Source organism: Ambystoma mexicanum, chromosome 3q (assembly GCF_040938575.1).
Source record: "Ambystoma mexicanum isolate Mex_15411 chromosome 3q, UKY_AmexF1_1, whole genome shotgun sequence".
In the NCBI taxonomy this organism is placed as follows: domain Eukaryota; kingdom Metazoa; phylum Chordata; class Amphibia; order Caudata; family Ambystomatidae; genus Ambystoma; species Ambystoma mexicanum.
The window spans coordinates 1,207,019,451-1,207,038,408 of record NC_090926.1 but is presented as its reverse complement, the minus strand read 5'-3'; the positions used below and the strand labels follow the sequence as shown (position 1 = coordinate 1,207,038,408).

At 49.2% G+C, this 18,958-nt stretch overlaps 1 protein-coding gene across 2 annotated transcripts in view; it reads right to left on the bottom strand.

Moving 5' to 3' along the window:
- Nucleotides 1-18,958, bottom strand: part of LOC138447756 (sphingosine 1-phosphate receptor 1-like) — a 108,996-nt gene that overhangs the window by 67,655 nt on the left and 22,383 nt on the right. Inside the window, exon 1 of one of the 2 annotated variants that reach the window (XM_069604076.1) lies at nucleotides 5,008-5,288. The exons of the other annotated variant lie outside the window; for it this stretch is intronic. The gene's annotated coding sequence lies outside the window, so the exon portion shown is untranslated. Of the gene's footprint in view, nucleotides 1-5,007; nucleotides 5,289-18,958 lie in introns of those variants that run through there. 2 annotated transcript variants of the gene reach the window in all.

The following is an 18,958-nucleotide window of genomic DNA, read 5'->3' as shown; positions in this document are numbered from 1 at the left end:
TTCTGTTGTTGCCTCTGTAAAGCCCTATGGTATGCATCTGTATTTGTGTATACCTCTGTAAAGCGCTCCGATATGCATCGGTATTGGTTTATACGTCTGTAAAGCGCTCCGTTATGCATCTGTATTGTCGTATATCTCTGTAAAGCGCTCCGATATGCACCTGTATTGGTGTATACGTCTGTGAAGCGCTCCATTGTGTATCTGTATTTGTGTATATCTCTGTAAAGCGCTCTGTTATGCATCTGTATTGGTATATACCTCTGTAAAGCGCTCTGATATGCATCTGTATTGGTTTATACGTCTGTAAAGCGCTCCGTTATGCATCTGTATTGTCGTATATCTCTGTAAAGCGCTCCGCTATGCACCTGTATTGGTGTATACGTCTGTGAAGCGCTCCATTGTGTATCTGTATTTGTGTATATCTCTGTAAAGCGCTCTGTTATGCATCTGTATTGTTGAATACCTCTGTAAAGCTCTCCGCTATGCAACTGTATTGGTATATACCTCTGTAAAGCACTCTGTTATGCATCTGTATTGGTGAATACCTCTGTAAAGCGCTCCGTTATGCATCTGTATTGTTGAATACCTCTGTAAAGCTCTCTGCTATGCAACTGTATTGGTATATACCTCTGTAAAGCACTCTGTTATGCATCTGTATTGGTATATACCTCTGTAAAGCGCTCTGTTATGCATCTGTATTGGTGAATATCTCTGTAAAGCGCTCCGTTATGCATCTGTATTGGTATATACCTCTGTAAAGCACTCTGCTATGCATCTGTATTGGTATATACCTCTGTAAACCGCTCTGCTTTGCATCTGTACTGCTGTATACCTCTGTAAAGCGCTCCATTGTGTATCTGTATTGTTGTATACCTCTGTAAAGCTCTCCGCTATGCAACTGTATTGGTATATACCTCTGTAAAGCACTCTGTTATGTATCTGTATTGGTATATACCTCTGTAAAGCGCTCTGTTATGCATCTGTATTGGTATATACCTCTGTAAAGCGCTCTGTTATGCATCTGTATTGGTGAATACCTCTGTAAAGCGCTCCGTTATGCATCTGTATTGTTGAATACCTCTGTAAAGCTCTCCGCTATGCAACTGTATTGGTATATACCTCTGTAAAGCACTCTGCTATGCATCTGTATAGGTATATACCTCTGTAAAGCGCTCTGTTATGCACCTGTACTGCTGTATACCTCTGTAAAGCGCTCCATTGTGTATCTGTACTGCTGTATACCTCTGTAAAGCGCTCAGTTGCTTCCGTAGCCAGGTCCGCACTAAATAAATACTATAACAATTATACATAAAGTAGAAATGTATCTGCACCTAGTGACACTGCATAGATATTCAGGCAGCTCTGGTAATATATGCGACACTGCACAAATACACAAGTAGGGAGCAGCATACTGGACTCCTATATAATGTATACATATCCTGCAGATACATACGGCACCTGCCTAAACAGCTATACTACAGCCCTCCCCACGCTGCAGCGCGCTGCATAAGCTTACACATTATCCCTCCATATATAGGAATAACACTGCACACATACAAAGCAACCGCGTCTGCTACACTCCCTCCCACTTCTGATATACACAGTACTGGGTCAGTGACACGCATCGCAGTGCACAGCCCTAAGTCGCAAAGCTACGCAATGCTGGGTCACACTACACCGATGTACAGTGTCTCTGCAGTTACATTGCATCACACTGCACAGATAAGCAACAGTCTTCCGGCTTCACCAACACTGCATGCCCTGCGTTGCAATGCACAGATCCACAGCACGACTTCTCTTACACGTAATCGCACTACACTGCATCACTCCCCCACCACAGTCCTGCAGTACTGCTCTGGCAGCTTCACGCTGCACTTTTGTAACAGTGCAGAGGTGGAGCTACATCACACTGCACTGCTAACCACCACAACGTCACTCACTTCCTCCGGATTACACTGCACAGCTGTTCAATATCACTTCATCGTCGCACTGCAGGGCTGCAGGACACAGTGTCAGTTACAGTGCATGACATTGCGCAGACATGCAACACTTCCCGACATGCCGTGCCAGGCAGTGACATGCAGTTCTAGATCGTGCACCAGTTCAGAGAAGAGCAACACTGCTTCGAGCACGCCGAGCAGATACGCAACCAATATATTTCGCCGCAGTGTAAACAACACAACACTGTCGGGTACACTGCATCACATGGCATAGACCCACACAAATGCATCAAACTGACCATGCACAAATCAGCGCCTCACACTACCCAGACATTCAACATAGAATAAATGACACTGATTTGTATACTATTTTAAACTGATCACTTAATTCGAACTACTATTTCCAAGCAATAGAATACTCTATTTGCATATGTGCATAGACCATCGCCTTGTAAAGAGCCTTCCACCCACAGCGCTCCGAAGCCATAACAATGGCAGGGTAGGCGCTATACAAGTATCAAATAACATATCACACTGCACTGCGATCTAACAGGATTTCAGCTAATAACCATGGCATGTAACAGCCCACTGCGTGTGAACCCGTTCTCTCTCCACCCACACACCCCAGTGGGAGGATACCGCCTCGCTGAAGCGCCGATGTTCTTCTGTGCTCACCGCTACCGGAGAGGGGCAACCCCTGAGGGGGCGTGTGCTGGAGCTGGGGAAGCTGCACGTAGTGAAACTTAGGTCAGCCCGACCCCTGGCAGCGGGTGGGTGCCGGAGAAGGGCGAGTAGCATGCCACATGGCTTATGCAGAGGAGCGCAAGCGCAAGAGGGGGATAGCCACCGGTGGGGGGGGGGGCGCGTTGTGGAATGTATCCTGCACTGATATCGGAATCCTGGAGAAGCCGCTGCTGGCTTTTGGGGGATTTCAAGTCAGGCTTACTCCCTTTCCAAATGCTGCCATAGATGGGAACGGGCTCTCGAGGAGGTAAAGCCATGTACAGAGGAGCACACCGTGTTATGTGGAGAGGCCGGGAGCAACTTGGATGTTTCCGTTGTCACTTCACAGCCCCTCCAGCTGAGAGAGACATCCTGGGGTTGAGGGTCTTTTCTTAAAAGTGGACGAATGGGCTAATAGCACCGCACCCCCAGATGCTGGGGGCCACACTCAGCGCGAGAGGGAGGGGCAGTGAAGGAGTATTCAAAAACCTGGGATGGGCAGGTGAGTTTTGGTGCTAAGTAACAGTGAACAAGTTGGAGACCATGCAACGTGTGTATATCAAAAGAGCCGCCCCTTGCCCCCGCACGCACATTGGAAAGCACGTGGCAGCAGTGGGTGGTCGATCGAAAGGAGTGCAGCTTCTACACTGCCGACCCTCGACCCAACATTTCCTTTCGCTGGGACCTCAGCTGTAATAGCATTCTACTAGAGGGCTGGAGCGAGGTGCTAATGCGCCTGTCAGCAGGGAAGGGGGGGGGGCACAGAATATTGCATACCGAGACCCTGCCCTGAGAGGTTCCCACCGGAAACAAGATTCCGCCAAAGCGGTATTCCCACAATAGAGGCGACCGCCCAGATGTGCGGCAGGCACAGCTGGCAGCGCTTAGATCCGGGAAGACATCTCAGCGGGTAAAGCGGCTGTTGCAGCGAGCACGGTAACTTGGAGTTTGGAATTCTGAGTGGGTGCAACAGTTGCAATACGTCATTGTGCAGAGCAAAGGAAAGCTGCACGCCTGGGGTCTGTATGTACACGCATCAACATTCAAAGGGGGGAGGGGCTGTGGAAGAAGAGCGGCGGTGCTGCGTGAATACGGCACATGCGGGACACAAAACAGCGCCGTGAAGCCCTGTGCCTTTCTGCACTGCAAAAAAGAATGGCTTTGCAACGCTAGGAGGAATGGGGGGGGGTGTTTATGCTCTGGCAGTGCGCACAGTAGCACCCGCACCCCACCCCACAACAACTAACACTCCCGCGAAAAGTGGTGGCGTGCCGTTTCCACTGCAGGGTCGTGAATTTCAGCACGTGTGCATTGCAATACACTATACGGCGCTTTATTGCCATGAGAGGGAAGACGGACACTGCCAAAGTCAATACCGGGGCCACATCACACGGGGCGTAAAGCACAGTTGTGTGCACGGCTTTGCCACGCTGTTTCCCGGGAAGCGCACTGGGGAGGAGGGGGCGGGGGTCCGCATTCCTGGGTGGAAGGGGCGCAGCACTGCAGGCTTACGCCTAGGGTTGGAGTTTGCGTGTGAAGATGGGGGTCGGGAGGGGGGCAAGTCGGGTGGGCTCTCGAGCGAAACCCATCTTTTCCGGGTCAGGGGCAGTGAAAGCAGGAGGGGGGCGGGGGAGATGTCTCCATGCACTGTACAAGGTTTGGCACCGGGGTAAGAAGGAGTTCAGCGAAGGAATGAATAGCAAAGCTGGGGACCGGGTAGCCTATTCTCCGGTACAGCGCTGCTTGTAACATCCTTCACTGGTAGCAGCCGCCTTTCGCGCCCGGGTCAAGCTTTTGGGGACGCGTGCGATGAAGAGCAGCCGCAGCGCTGACAGGCTGCGTGGTAAAGGGCAACACGCCCCTGTGATCCTGGGCACATCGTCTCACAGGATCCGTGAAACACATCGCAGCAGGTTCGGGGAATGCGTGCAACGCAACCCCACAGTCCCATATATGACCCCCGAAGGGGTGGACACCACCTTTCACCCTCTCGAGAGCGGTGAAATGAGCACCATTCAGTTGGCTGGTTATAACATCTATTTGCACTTATAAAGGCAACACATAGTTCACAGCGCATCCACTTATCTGTAACCAGTGCCCCACTGCTCTACTCTCTGACTAGCGCTTTGAAACTCAGTGCCATGTACGAGAATATGAAAGTCGTTCAGAAATAAATACGGGATTGGCAATAAACACTAAGTAGCAAGCTAGTCCTCATTGTCACTCCCGTTCGTGCAGCTCTCAGTAGCCGGGGCGCCCATTGTATTCCTTTTTAGCGCTTTGAAGTCTGCGCTTAGCGCTATAGCAGCAGAATAGCCATATAGAGAGACAGAGAGCGACCTACCTGGGGATTTGCGGGGCCGCGCGCCGGTTCCAATCGACGCAAGGAGTCCTGCCTCTGCTCTGGTGCGCACTGGGAGGGTTGGCTCCACACTAAAGAGGATTTTTTTGGTTGGAGAGAACAGAAGGGGCGGAGGCGGGGCCCGGCTTGGGAAGGCCGGGCTGTAGGGGGAGCTTGTTCCGTAGGCCGTGCGTGCGCACCGTGGTTGGGAGGTTTCTGTCTCCCGTGTTGCGGGAGATTTATAAAGCGCCGGGGGTCCCCTGTCCTTGCTTTCTCTCATACTGGCTGCCCGCCCACCCCGAGTGCCCCCACTCCCGCTGGATGGACAACAGAGGGGCTTGATTGACACCGCTTAAGCCCCCCCCCCAGTATTGTCTGGGATCATTTATGCATACGAGATATTGGGCTATAGCGCCTCCCCCGTGCTGTGTGTCCCCCAGCCGCTGTCTTGCGCTGTGCCCCGTATTTCTGTTGAGCGGATTGCCCCGCCCCAGCCCCGCCTTTCTGTTCATGGCCATCTACTCCCCACTTTCGCCAGTTCCTTTGTGTGTTTTCTTTTCTGTCGCTCTCTCCCTTTCTCTCACGCACGGTGCATTTTACAAACTTCCTCTCCTGCTCTGCCGCCTAGCGCCCCCCTTTCTGCCCCTCCCCGCCTTTATCGCCCTTTCTTCTTCTCCCACTGTCAGGGTTGGCCCAGGCTCGGGCGGTCGCTGCGGGCGGCACCACTGCCAGCCTCGCCCGTGAATGTATTCCTTAAAGAGGGGCTGGGCTGCTTCACGTAGGCGCCCCCCAGGCTCGCTTTCCAGGTGTCAGACACATGACCCCCTCCCCGCGCCCATCAGCACCCGACGGGCCGCAGTGACTGATTAGCAATCTCTTCTCCCCAGCAGAGGGTTTTAAGTGGGTGATTTGGGGGTGATGGCTCATTTAAGGGACACTTGTTTTGCACGAGGTCATTTTAACGTGTCCATCATGAGAAAATACAATGGCGCATTTCTGTTCTGAAAGCACACACAAAGCACCAGTTAGCCGGCCAAAGCTACGCCCTAGCACAGGCCAATTAAAATATACCACACACGAGAGTTTTCAATGACATTATTTTCAAATGTTTATATTTAACACACCAAAAAAGCGCTTATTTATAGTAGAATGTGACATTTCCATCACCACATCATATATGCAACCTGCACGTGTCAACCATTGAAACACAAACGGGCCCCCTTCGCACACATTGCCTTTTGTTGTGAGTCTAAGGATTTACACACATGTTTTAACGCGGTGGAAAGTGCCATTGAAAACATTTTCGTAAATCATTCCCCAAGTCTTGAATGCACATTTTCAAAAACGAAAGGCCATTGTTTGACTTCTGCTGAAATGCATTCTGGGATGTGTAGTCCCCCATTCAAAATTGGGGGAATAGTGCCACAATTATACACTTTTTGCCTAACATATTTCTTTAAGGATGTATATATGTGTGTGTGAGTACCGTACAATGGTTTGTGTACTTTTCAAGTCATCTTTCTAAAACATATAAATGCCAAACATGGGAAATAATGACGGGTCAATTTAGTCATGAATATGTGCCCAGGATGTGGCAAAGGGGGTTGTAATCCTGCACAGGTTTTTTTTCCCCTGGTTGCGGCCATGTGCTGCTTTTCTGGGCACAAGTATAGGATACATGTATGTGGACAGTGACCGCCCACTGTTTACAGAGGGCAGAAGCAACCCCCTTGGGTGTTATTCAGGCCGGCAAGTGTTTGGCCACCAGGTTTTCATCCAGGTTGCCATGTTCACAGGCCCACAAGACCACCTAAATGTGTCATCAAAGCCCATGTCTCATATTGGGATTTTGTTTTCTGTGGAATATTTCACTATGGATTGTTATGTTAAAAAGGTGGGCACCTTTTATTCTTAGTCAGCGCAGTTATTGGAAAATGTCCTCTTTCAGGTTATTTTCCCAGTGTTGATACAATGCTCCTTTGTCTTGTGCACTTTCTTTTAAGAGGAAAGGTCAATTGAACTAAATTTGTATATTTTACGTTAAGATATGTTCACTTACGGTGCGTATATGTACACTTGCCAGTTTATGATTTTCGTTATGGGGCAGAAGATCCCACACCGAGTGAAACGAAGGAGCTCTACCCATCCCTGGGTTGAAACACCACATTTTACTGCACATTTTGCAGCAGGAATATGTCAAAAGCTATATGATTGACATGCAGATAGAAAAGCATATCATCTCAGCAACAGTCAGCAAACCTGCTTAGTTGCCTTTGCAACATTCTGCTACAGGATTCCCTGCTACCTCCTACTGTTCCTGCACCTGCCAAACAGATTTGGCCTATTTTCTACCTTCAATCAAGGCTTAGGGGGTACATTGATGGGTCCCCTTTCTCATTTTGAAGTGAGCTGCACTTTTAGGTGTTGCTGGCGACACCTATGAACCGAAACTATTGCATTAGAGTACAGACAGGGAGAAATGGCATATGAGGAGGGACACAGAGTCTGTAGGTGTTGTTTAGTCACATGCCCACACATGGCCATGCTTATCCCAATGCCCATTCCCACCCAGTTCTTGCCCCCTTCCTGCAAAAGTGGCAAGTGCATTTCCCATGCCTACACGAAAGCCCAAACTGTTGGCATTACCAATGCTTGTTTTTCAAGATGCCTGCTAACACTCACCAAGCCTGAACCCAGCAGGAGAGGAGATAGACATCCTGCTGCACTCAGTGACGTAGAGGAGCACTGCACTCAATCCAGACTTTTTCCCTCCGATTTTTTGGTCCTCCCATGTAAATACTATGCAGAATCTCCACAGGGGCAACAGGGGCTCCTGCCCCCACTGTTCACGGAAAACAGGAGCAACTGCGACCTCTGCTCCCATGTGCTCAGCTCCTACACGTATATTATTGAGCCCCATACCTTTTTAGGACTTGAGCCCTGAATATTGTAAACATTTGAATACCTGCGAAATTGCTTGCTCTCACTGTCTCAAGACCTCCAGGTAAATAAGCTCTATCACACTATAAGGCCATCCTGCAGAATACGCAACCCGCTCGGTCTGCCCCAGGGCCACTCCCTGCCCTGACATGACATCCTTGTAACCTGCTTGGAGTTTGTTTCTTTTGACAGTCAAAATAACCCCTATCTGTAGCTTCTGAAATAAAAGCATATTGCTAGTTTGGACAATCTGGCGAAATACATACACTATTAAAACAATCGTGAAACTTCTGCAAAAACAGCAGCTAGCTTCATTTAGCGGAACACCATCCCCATACTGTTGCAATCTTCCACAGTCGGATGGGGTTTTCAAACCAAAGTTTCAAAAAGACCTTTTGCCCACAATATTTCTACCAATAACATCTGTGAAGAGATGTGTTCAAGTGCCTGAATAGTAGACTGGTCCCAAATACCGGCTTCACCACTAAACCAAAGTGTGTGTTTCTGGGCAGAAGCTTTTATCTCGCTATGCTTTATCTGCCAACATAGGAAGTCACAAGCCGTAAAAACACGCCACACTCTTGATATTGCCACATAGGTAAATATTAACAGTGGGAATTCATATACCAGAAATCAGAGTCTATTTGCCTTTTGCCATACTCATGGATAAGTGTTTTCAATGTAACTTCCCCGGATACCTCTGCATATTAAAGACATATTCTGTGATGTCGCTTTCTGTAATATCACTGATGTCACTATTTATGCAAATAAGAAGGGCCCACACATCATTTGCTGCCCAGGGCCCTGAAAATCCTAGGGCCAGCTCTGCCGACTGTTCCTTTTCTCTCTCCAATATCGGGCCATCTTCCTTCACTTCCTCTTCCAATACTTATCCCTTCCCCTAAATGTTCCCCTATGCATTTACCCATCCACACCCTTCTCTCTGGCCCATCCACCACTCCGACATGTGGGGGGTAATCAAAGGCCCAAAACCAATGGAACTGAAGGGCTCACTGGGAAACTGACCTGCCAGCACTCAGAAACGTGCACGCTGAAAAATTGGGACTATTTAGCCAGAGTATGCAGGTGTGTTTATGCAATGGAAATCCAGTGAAGGCTGAAAGAAAAATGTAATCCAAGGGCAGATTGCACAAGCGCGTCACATTGCGGGCTGAGAAATAAATCCAGCAATCCTTTCAATGAAACTGTAACCCATCAAAAGGGGGTGCACTGTCACAATTCAGACCCACCTTTCAGCAGAAAACCGAACAGTAAGTAATTAAAAGTGTATTTTATTAATGGCTGAAAGAAACATCCCTGCAATTTTAGTGCAAAAATAAAAGTGAACCCTGCTCAGTAAAACACATCAATGTCAAAGAATACAGGCTAATATTAGAAATTGCAATATGTGAGTTCCTTTCAGCCAAGGACAAATGATGGGTCTCTGGGCAAACTTCACAAATGCACTCCCCCCATCACTGAAAGCCTGGTTTGTGCATCCCAACTGTTTACAATTGCAAAAAAATGTGGCCTGCCTGAAAGGTGTTGAAAAGCTTGGATCCGTGCAGGACAATTGGCCCAGGCTGGTGCATTACCGTAATATAGGGGGGACGTCTGAAAACAGGCACTACAATGCAGGGAAACTGAAACCTTGAAAGAAATACAAGAAATAGAAGCCATTCAGATTGAAATGGTGGTCCCCTTTAGATAAGAGGACAGACCTTGTGACATCACAGTGCCGGCGAAGCTCATTATCTGCAGTGGAAGATCTCTGTGTAGCAAAGGCATGGGCTGGCTGGGGGCATGCCCATGGTGGATGGGCTGCGTGCGGGACCTGACCAGGGGTGCTGGGTAGTCCCCTGTGGTGTGGGCTGCCTGCAGGGGCTGTGGAGGGGGTAGAGGGCACACCTGAGAGGACCCACACTGCCAATTCACGTGAGGGACTCCCTGCGCACCCCACTGGATACACGTACCCTGCTCTGACAGCGAAATCGCGTGTAAAACTGCCCACGAACCCCAGTAATACACGTACCCCGCTCGCACAGGGCCAATCGCGTGTGAAACTTCCCGCAAACCCCCAAAATACATGTACCCCGCTCGCACAGGGCCAATCGTGTGTGGAATTCCCCACGAACCCAGTAATACACGTACCCCGCTCACACAGGGCCAATCGCGTGTGATTCTCCCCGCGCAGCGTGCTACGTGTATTCAGAGGGGTGCGCAGGGAGTTTTACAGGCGTTTTCGTAGTTGGGGGCCTGTATGCTGGTCCACTGGCCTGTGCGCCATGTACGGGATTTGTGCGCTGTACATGGCGCACGAGGAGGGATTGGGGGCATAACTGGCGCTGCTGCAGGTTCGCTGCACCACTCTGTGCCACGGCTGGTAATGGATGTTAAAATCCATGAATACACTGTGCGCGGGAATGGATTTTGGCACACGCGGCTGGCACAGACTGTTGCACGCGCACACTGTGCGCCAGCTGCGTGTGCCACTTGTGCGAGGAATTCTATGAATTACCCCTTAATTAGATGACGCCAGGAGACACTTCCTTACTAAGCTGTTCATTCGTGGTGAGGGGACAGAGGAGGATGAAGGGGGTTGGCAAGCTAAAATGGTGCAAAATGTTACATCGGAAGCAATTGATATTTGGTGTTAAGGAACTTTATATGGCCCAAAATGCTCAAGAATAACTGAGTCAAATGGCTCAGTTCACAGCTTATCTGTACATTCACTTGCAGTCAGTGGAAGAGCGAGTGCAGAGGAGTGAGGCCTGAGGGCGAAGTCAGACTGAGAACCTAAATGAGGCACAGAAAGAGCTTAAACAGTGGGAAGATCAAGCGCAGCAGAACCGTATTTCTGGGTTAAAACAAGAAAGTCTCATGGAACTACTCAAAAATGAGTAAAGTGTTATGGGCCAATCAGGCCCTGGTCTCAGAGTTTAAAAGCCAGCTCTTTGAACACCATCAGGAAATGAGGACAGAGAGAAGCGGGTGTGAGAGTTTGGCCAATGAAATTGAAAAACACAAACAGGCATTGGGGTACCCTGACCAATCAGGATATGGAAAAGGGCCCTCTGATCCAGGGGTGATGCCCTCCCCATCAGGAACCTCATGCTAGTTAACCACAACTTCTTAGGAGCGGACTGCGACTGACCTCATGCTTTCCACCTACAAAGCCAAAGCAAACATGAGGAACCTAGACTTACACAGGCCTAGCCAAACTGATCCAGAAGGCCAGTCCTTATCTGAGATTGAGGAGTATTCGCCTCTACCACACTGAAGGGAATGTGGGCAGACCAGTGTGTCTTGGGAAGTAAGGACAATCCAGGGAGTACTTCAGACCATAAAATCTCCCTTGATGAGAAAATGAGAAAGTTGAACTTTAAATAAATGAGATTGCGGACAGACCACATAACTTGCTTTGCTGGAGCTGAACATTTAAAGGTTCAGCCCAGGAGGGCCATTCTAAAAACCTCTGTACATTCAGGGTAAGGAGGAGGAATTCCCATACTCCCTGGAAGGAGGGGTGAGGGCACTGGGTTCTATCCTGGGCCTAAAAGTAACTACAGGGAGAGTGACCCTGAGACTTCACTTTGGTCCAGGCGAGAGGAGTCCAGACTTGGTGGTTCTGGAAGATATTCCCAGTCTCACAGAGATAGGGGGTGCCTAGAAAACAGGGATGGGAGTACAAGTAGCAGTTCTGAGTCAGAAGGTGAAGGGACTCTGGTGCAGAAGAAGAAAAAGACAGATAAACAGAGCAAAGGTTTTGTGAAAGACCCAATAAGACAAATCAAAACCATAAAGAGCTTCCTGACCCCATACCACCAGAATGCCAGGTATTCAGTATGGGAGCACCTGAAACTTTATGAGCAGATGATGGCATCATTGCAGATCAGAAATGATGTGAATTGTATAGCATTTGCTAAATGGACTTTCTCACCTGAGTACCACAGTCTCTTTGCAAGACTGAAGGACCAGGATCACTATAAATGGTCCACCTATAAGGCGGCCATTTTAAAACATTTCTCATCACACAGAAACCCACAGGAGGTCCGTAAGGCTTCATATACTTTGCAATGTGGGGAGGATCAGACGCATAGGGAGTTTGTGCAGGAGTTAAAGCAGACATTTGCTCAGATTTTCCAGCATGTGAACACAAAAAGTGGGAGGTCATAACTTCAAATTTTCATGTGATCCCAAATACATCCTGACTCAGTTGGTGCGTGATTTTCGTGTGCATAGGACCCTGGATTGGGTGATTGAACAGGCCACCAGGAGTTATGAGGTCCAGAAGCCCACTGAGAGAAGCCATTGGCTGGATTAAGTCATTCTTGAGTAATAGATCCATGCGTGTATTTTCCACTTTGTCTTCTGCTGACCCTATCCCCATTACATGTGGGGTCCCTCAGGGGTCATGCGTCTCCCCTACACTGTACAACGTGTTCACTAAGCCCCCCCCGATCTCGACGATCTGGGTATCACCTACACTAACTATGCCGATGGTACCCAGATTCTCATCCCGTTGACGGGAGATTACAACACGGATTTGGCCTTGGTGAACAAGGTGTAGCTCATCATACAGGCATGGATGGCTTCCCATAGTCTATGCCTGAATGATGACAAGACTGAACTCATCATCATGGGATCCGCCACGAACCTAAACAAATTGGACCACAACTACACCAGTTTCACCATAGATGGCAACTCTATAAAGGTAGCCAAAGAAGTGAAAACCCTTGGTATTTACCTTGATTCTACCCTCTCCTTCCATAAACAGGTCAACTCTATGGCCTCCACCACAGCTTACACATGCAAGCTTATAAGATCAGCCAAACCCTTCTTATCTACCCAAAGCTGCATTACTTTAGCTAGAGCCCTTATACTATCTAAACTGGATTATTGCAACTCCCTCTATGTAGGTGCTAATAAACAGGTTATCAATAAAATCCAGAACCTACAAAATAATGCTCTCAGAGCAGTTCTTAGCTTCCCTAAAAGAGAACACATCTCTAATATTAGGAGAACCCACAATTGGTCACCACCACTGACAAAATCCTGCTCAAGGTAGCCTCCCTTACTTAAAAATGCCTTAACAATGCAGCCCCCCTTTTACCTAGCCGACAGAATAACTAGATACACGGCCAATAGACACACTAGAAATAGCAATGCAAACCTGCTCTCCGTTCCCAGATTCAAGTGTAAGAAAATGGGCGGCAATAGCTTCCAGGTGAAAGCAACCCAACATTGGAATTCCTTACCACCTGTCAGGGGTAAGACTGGCCCAGGGCCCGGTACTATTGGGACTGTGGGGCCAGGGACCATGAAGAAACCCGGACCCAAAGGGTTTCCATACTTTAAAGGGCTGTTGTGCCCTTTCTGCAGACTGATCCAGCATTCAGCCCGCCGGAACTACAATTCCCAGCAGGCTTCGCGGGCCCGCGAGCCAATAGGAAGCCGCGCTGGGTGTGGCGCGCGGCGAATGCGCATGCGCAAGCTCCAAGGCACGGGGCTTGTGCTCGAGACGCCGAGGAGAGAGGACGTGAGCCCAGCAGCTCCCCGGAATCTATACGCGAGGGGCCAACGCCCACAGGAACCACGATCCGGCCCCTCGCAGACACAAGATAAGTGCCGCTCATCCCAGGGAGAGTCAGGGATCTTGGGGAAAGCGCAGGGGGCATACCCCGACCCCCTTCCTGAGCCCCTGCGCACCACGCAAAGCTAAGTGGGCGGATTTTCACGGGAAAATTGTGTTGTTAACAGAGCATGTTTTGAGTGCATTAATCTTTGGGGAAAAGCGCCGGAAGGGCGCGTGTGATTAAGAAGCACTAGCTTGGGGAACCCGGTCTGGGGAAAGGCCGCGTTCCGACACCCGGTCTGAGGGAAGACCGTGTTCGGGGCTGACAGTTCCATTGGGGCTAGATTAAGCCACGTGCGGCAGCGCACTCCAAGATTCCTGGATTGTTTGTTTTACGAAGAGTGATTGAGAGAGAGTGTGTGTTCAGCAGAACGAAAGACAATCGCTAATGCTTGTCCTTGTTTTCTTTTAGTTTGAATCCGACTCGGACCTGAATCTCGGACTGCAAGGACGTGGCACAGGACTTGACAGCCTTGCAGGACAGGACTTGAAAGACCAAAGCAAAGCTAAGTGTGCTAGTGCATGTGACTGTGTTCATGAAAATGTACAAGGACTAATGTCAACAATTGTTTGTTGCTATGCTAATTTGAGTATGTTACTGTAAGGCTCAGGGAGCACCTTCATCTCTGTTCAGGGATCAGGTGAGGGTGGCAGCACCTTTACATGTAGAGGTGCTACGGCAGTTCCATCAGCCAGTTTGAGGAAAGTGTGCAGACATCGTTTACCCTAAAATCCCCAGTCCTATCCATAACTCCTTCCCATCCCTCTATCCGGTATTCCTAAACCTCCCTCTACCTATCCAATCATCGAGATCCTAACCCTCCTTCCCCGCTCTGGTTAAAGAGGCCTGTGTAAGCTCTGTCTTGCAGGCACTGAAACCATTGAGGGGGTGGTTGGTACAGCGTCGCTCCTGCGCCTAGGACCTGAGCATCTTCTGACAGAAGCACAAGCCCACGTATATTCAGGCGCCTGAGTGGTGTAGCCACCCCCCCATTACCAAAAATGGAAGAGATTGCCAAGGTTTTGCAGGACCTGCAAAGCGAGCTAGCGGCGTCCAGACAGGACTATGCCACGTTGTCAGCGCAGGTACGGAGTTTGGCCGCGCAGACAGCACCTTTGCCGGGTCACGCACCAGTACAGGTTCAAGTCACCCCAGAGCCCCTGATTCCTTTGGCTCCACCTGAGCGGTATGCAGGAGACCCGCAAAAATTCACCACCTTCATTACGCAATGCCGCCTCCATTTCCTTACGAAACCAACAGCATTCCGATCCAATCAGTCTAGGACTGCTTTTGTTATCTCCTATCTCACAGGAGATGCAGCAGCATGGGCAAATCCTCTAGTCCAAAAGGACAATACTATCCTTTATGATTGGGACGAGTTTCTCTGTGAATTTGAAAAAATATTCAATCGTAGGGCTGCTACCCTGTGTAAGGATCGGGAGTTGCTGACATTGAGGCAGGGAAATAAGGAACTAGTGACCTATGTCACTCAGTTCAATCGATTAATAGCCGAAGCCGAATGGCCACGCGACAAATGCATGTCCCTATTTTATCAGGGACTGAGGGATGATTTGAAAGATCTTATAGCTCAGGTTGACCCCCAACCCCGGGAATGCTCGGATATGATCGATTTGGCGATGCGATTGGATCATCGTCAAGCTGAGCGACGGGGGGATAGGAAAAAAGGAGAGTCCCGTCCGTTAGCCAGGTTTGACCAATTTAAAGGGGCACGAGGGTCAATGGACAAGTCCGATGGAGACGAGCCAATGCAAATCGGGTCGGTTCGCGGTCCCCTATCAAAAGAAGAAAAAGAACGGAGAAGAAAGGATGGTGTATGCATGTACTGTGGGAAGTCCGGACACTTTGTTCGAGAATGCCCCACAAAGCCCAAGACTCAGGGAAACGCCTCGGCTCGTCGGTAGTGGGGGTCACCCGGTCGAGCCTGACTGATTGCAGGGCCCCGATAAAAGGTAGTCCCAACTTTGCCCCACACATTTCGATAAGGGGGTGTCTTGGTTTTCAGGGTATATCAAAAGAGGTCACCATGTTGATTGACTCGGGGGCAACGGGTAATTTTATAGATATCCAGTTTGCGGCCAGGTTGGGTATCCCTATCTAACAAAAGGCAAAACCTGAGCCCGTACGCGCGGTAGATGGTACACCTCTATGCTCGGGACCCATCACACATAACACTCATTTAGTGACCCTGAGTTGTGGTATTGGGCATTGGGAATACATTGCCTTTGACTTAATTGCTGCCCCGCAGTTCGGCCTTATCTTAGGGTTACCCTGGTTGAGAAAGCACGATCCTCAGGTTTGCTGGACCTCCGGTTTGGTAAACTTTTCCTCTCCTTATTGTCGGGAGCATTGTAAACAGCCGGTGGCTGCGGCCATTCAACTCGCAGGCATTACTAATGCCCAGCCGGAAGTGCGTTTAGAAGAACTACCCACAGAGTATTCAGACTTTATAGACGTTTTCAACAAGAAAGCCGCTGAAACTCTGCCCCCACATCGGCCATTTGATTGCCGGATCGATCTTGAGCCTGGGGCAACGTTACCGTGCAGCCGTATATATGCCTTGACCGAGGCTGAAAACGAACACCTTCGAGAGTATATTACAGCCAACTTGCAAAATGGCTTTATTAGACACTCTAACTCTCCAGTATCTTCTCCCTTGTTCTTCGTACCGAAGAAGTCCGGTGAACTCAGGACTTGCATAGATTACCGCGGGGTGAATCGGATAACCATCAAAAACCGTTACCCACTTCCACTCATTCCCGTCCTTCTAGATCAGGTTAGGGACGCGGTTATCTATACTAAGCTGGATCTTCGTGGGGCTTACCATCTTGTGCGGGTGCGCGAAGGTGACGAGTGGAAAACCGCCTTCCGAACAAAATTCGGATTGTATGAATATCAGGTTATGCCATTTGGTCTCTGTAACGCACCTGCTGCCTTCCAGCATTTCCTAGATGAGGTTCTTCGGGAATATTTAGACGTATGTGCCGTCGTGTACATCGATGACATCCTCATTTATTCCCATAGCCTAGAAGATCATGTTCAGCATGTACGCGCTGTTTTACAAAAGTTAAGGGAATACCATCTATATGCCAAACTCGAGAAATGTGAATTCCACCGTACTACCGTGGAATTCCTGGGGTACTACCTTACTCCGACAGGCGTACAAATGGATACAAAAAAGGTGAAGGCCATTCTTGATTGGCCCCCGCCAACCAATGTCAAAGACGTACAATCCTTTCTAGGGTTTGCAAACTTCTACAGACGGTTCGTCAAGAATTTCTCTGAGTTGGTAACACCAATCACGAGACTTCTTCGCAAGGGCTGCCCGTTTATTTGGGACGCCTTGGCTGAGCAGGGTTTTCAACGACTCAAGAAGGCCTTTACCGATGCACCGGTATTAAGACATCCGGACTTGTCTCAACCATTTGTGGTGGAAACAGACGCTTCCAGCCATGCGCTGGGAGCTGTTCTGTCCCAACGTGATCCTCAGACGGGGCTTTTACACCCAGTGGCCTATTATTCAAGGAAACTGCTTCCAGCAGAAGTCAATTACATTATTGCAGACAGGGAACTATTGGCCATAAAGGCAGCCTTTGGCGAGTGGCGGCACTACTTAATGGGGGCACGTCACACAGTGACGGTTATTACAGACCATCGCAATCTTCAGTTTATTAGGACTGCCAAGACCTTGAGTCCACGTCAATTGCGTTGGGCCCAATATTTCGCGGAATTTGACTTTATAATCACATACAGACCAGGAACAAACAATCGGAAAGCTGACATTTTGTCCCGCTATCCTGATAAGGTCTCTGAGGAAATAAAAATCGTGTCTCGGCCAATAGTATCTCCGATGCACATACTGGGTTTAACTACCAGCATCTTTGAAAGCATTCAGAAGGAACTTTCTGTGCATGATCTTCACCAATGGTGCAAGCAAGACCCACAGCACACCATTTTGGACGGGCTACCATATCATGGGCAATCATTGTACTTGCCTACGCCCCAGCTACAAGAACAGGCGATGTCTTGGTGTCACGATTCCTCCCTAGCGGGTCATCCCGGTAAGACAAAAACTCTAGAACTAGTGGGGAGACATTTTTGGTGGCCAAAGTGGCGGCTTGATGTCCAACAATATGTACGACAATGTACAGTATGCGCGCGGAACAAAGCCGATCACCAGAAACCGGCAGGCCTCCTACGTCCCCTGCCAACACCAACTACTCCTTGGCATACAGTAACCATGGACCTAATAGTTGAATTTCCACAAGTGCAGGGGTTTACCTCCATACTGGTGGTAGTGGATGCCTTTTCAAAAATGGCCCATTTCATCCCCTGTAAAGGGGTTCCAACAGCTAAAGAAATCGCTGAATTATTCCTGCAAAACGTGGTTCGGCTACATGGCCTTCCCTGCCGTATAATCACAGATAGGGGTCCACAGTTCACCTCCAGGTTCTGGCGTGAATTTTGTAACATCATTGGTATGGAAGTTCGGTTATCCTCGGGATATCATCCCGAGACGGACGGCCAAACCGAACGCGTGAACCAGGGGCTTGAACAGTTCCTGCGTTGCTTAGCCGCAGGACGGGAGACAACATGGGTTCAACATACTTGGCTAGCAGAAATGGCATATAATAATGCTGTTCATTCTTCCACAAAACGATCCCCGTTTTTCTGCTTGTACGGAAGACATCCACGGATATTACCTACATCCGTCCCTACAACAGAAGCGGCACTGCCTACATTAGCAGGACAACGGATCGGAATAGAGCAGGTTTGGAAGGAGGTGCAGGATAATCTCGTAAAAGCCAAAAAAATGTACAAAACCTACGCCGATAAACATCGACGTGCTAGCCCTGTATACCATAAAAATGATTTGGTATGGTTGTCCACTCGTAATTTACGATTGGAGGGACCCAAAAAGTTACAACCTCGCTATCTAGGCCCATTTAAGATTGAAAAAGTAATCAACCCAGTAGCGGTCCGACTGGCCCTGCCCCCTCAGATGAAAATCCACCCAACTTTCCATACGTCATTGTTGAAACCAGCCCCGCCTGAGGTACGCTCTCAAAAAACACCCCCGGTACTTGTACAGGGGGAGCCGGAATATGAAGTCCGAGCAATTCTGAACTCTAAAAAAATGAATGGCAAAGTCTATTACTTAATCGACTGGGTGGGGTACGGGCCTGAAGAACGCTCCTGGGAACCCTCACACCATGTACATGCCCCACGATTGCTGCGCACCTTCCACAAAAACTACCCTGAAAAACCTGGGGGACCTGCCTTCCGTGGGAGGGGGAGTGCTGTCAGGGGTAAGACTGGCCCAGGGCCCGGTACTATTGGGACTGTGGGGCCAGGGACCA